Raw genomic sequence first — 2,243 nt, 5'->3', positions numbered from 1 at the left:
ACCAACTTCTAAAAGTGTGTTGATTTGTTTTAGGATTAAATGAGAGGATGCAAAGAGAGCCTTCAGGAACACTTGGTGCAGGGTTCCCACGTGATAAATGTTGGTGTGGCTACAGAAGGTTCACACTTGACTTACCCTTTGAAAGTGAAAGTGAAGTCTCTCAGTCGTGTCCAACTCTTTGCAACCCCATGGACTGTGGCCCACCAGGCTCCTCCATCCATGGGATTGTCCAGGCAAGAGTACTGGAGTGGGTTGCCATTTCCTTTTCCAGGGGATCTTCCCAACCCAAGGATCAAACTCAGGTCTCCCGCACTGCAGGCAGACTCTTTACCGTCTGAGCCACCAGGGACTCCCTTACCCTTTGTGTTTGTGTAATTCTCACCACTCCCATGTCATCTGACAGCAGAGCAGGGCTGGGAATCTCCTATGCCATAGATGGGGTTGCTGGTGGCCTTTACTTTTTATATTTAAGTCTATGATCCATTCAGCGTCATTTTTTTTGTTTTGTATAAGATAGATTGAGTTTCATTTTTTTTAAAAAAAGTCTAACACCATTTGATGAAAAAAGTCCTTTACCCATTGACTAGTTTTATACCATCTTGATCTCCCCCATCTGACCAGATTTGCTACCTGATCCTTTGTGCCTTTCATTCATTAATTTCATAAATACTGTGGCACACATATAAAGAAAGAAATCTTGACCTTTCAGTTCAGTTCAGTCGCTCAGTCATGTCTGACTCTTTGTGAACCCATGAATCGCAGCATGCCAGGCCTCCCTGTCCATCACCAACTCCTGGAGTTCACTCAGCTCACGTCCATCGAGTCCGTGATGCCATCCAGCCATCTCATCCCCAGTCGTCCCCTCCTCCTCCTGCTCCCAATCCCTCCCAGCATCAGAGTCTTTTCCAGTGAGTCAACTCTTCCCATGAGGTGGCCAAAGTACTGGAGTTTCAGCTTCAGCATCATTCCTTCCAAAGAACACCCAGGGCTGATCTCCTTCAGAATGGACTGGTTGGATCTCCTTGCAGTCCAAGGGACTCTCAAGAGTCTTCTCCAACACCACAGTTCAAAAGCATCAATTCTTCGGTGCTCAGGCTTCTTCACAGTCCAATTCTCACATCCATACATGACCACAGGAAAAACCATAGCCTTGACTAGACGGACCTTAGTCGGCAAAGTAATGTCTCTGCTTTTGAATACGCTATCTAGGTTGGTCATAACTTTTCTTCCAAGGAGTAAGCATCTTTTAATTTCATGGCTGCAGTCACCATCTGCAGTGATTTTGGAGCCCCCCAAAATAAAGTCTGACACTGTTTCCACTGTTTCCCCATCTATTTCCCATGAAGTGATGGGACCTGATGCCATGATCTTCGTTTTCTGAATGTTGAGCTTTAAGCCAACTTTTTCACTCTTCTCTTTCACTTTTATCAAGAGGCTTTTTAGCTCCTCTTCATTTTCTGCCATAAGGGTGGTGTCATCTGCATATCTGAGGTTATTGATATTTCTCCCGGCAATCTTGATTCCAGCTTGTGTTTCTTCCAGTCCAGCGTTTCTCATGATGTACTCTGCATAGAAGTTAAATAAGCAGGGTGACAATATACAGCCTTGATGGACTCCTTTTCCTATTTGGAACCAGTCTGTTGTTCCATGTCCAGTTCTAACTGTTGCTTCCTGACCTGCATACAGATTTCTCAAGAGGCAGGTCAGGTGGTCTGGTATTCCCATCTCTTTCAGAATTTTCCACAGTTTATTGTGATCCACACAATCAAAGGCTTTGGCATAGTCAATAAAGCAGAAGTAGATGTTTTTCTGGAACTCCCTTGCTTTTTCCATGATCCAGCGGATGTTAGCAATTTGATCTCTGGTTCCTCTGCTTTTTCTAAAACCAGCTTGAACATCAGGGAGTTCACGGTTCACGTATTGCTGAAGTCTGGCTTGGAGAATTTTGAGCATTACTTTACTAGCATGTGAGATGAGTACAATTGTGCGGTAGTTTGAGCATTCTTTGGCATTGCCTTTCTTTGGGATTGGAATGAAAACTAACCTTTTCCAGTCCTGTGGCCACTGCTGAGTTTTCCAAATTTGCTGGCATATTGAGTGCAGCACTTTCACAGCATCATCTTTCAGGATTTGAAATAGCTCCACTGGAATTCCATCACCTCCACTAGCTTTGTTCGTAGTGATGCTTTCTAAGGCCCACTTGACTTCACATTCCAAGGTGTCTGGCTCTAGATGAGTGATCA

Source organism: Oryx dammah, unplaced genomic scaffold, assembly GCF_014754425.2.
Source record: "Oryx dammah isolate SB20612 unplaced genomic scaffold, SCBI_Odam_1.1 HiC_scaffold_25, whole genome shotgun sequence".
Lineage (NCBI taxonomy): Eukaryota > Metazoa > Chordata > Mammalia > Artiodactyla > Bovidae > Oryx > Oryx dammah.
The sequence above is the reverse complement of the archived record's forward strand: the minus strand, read 5'-3'. Positions refer to the sequence as shown.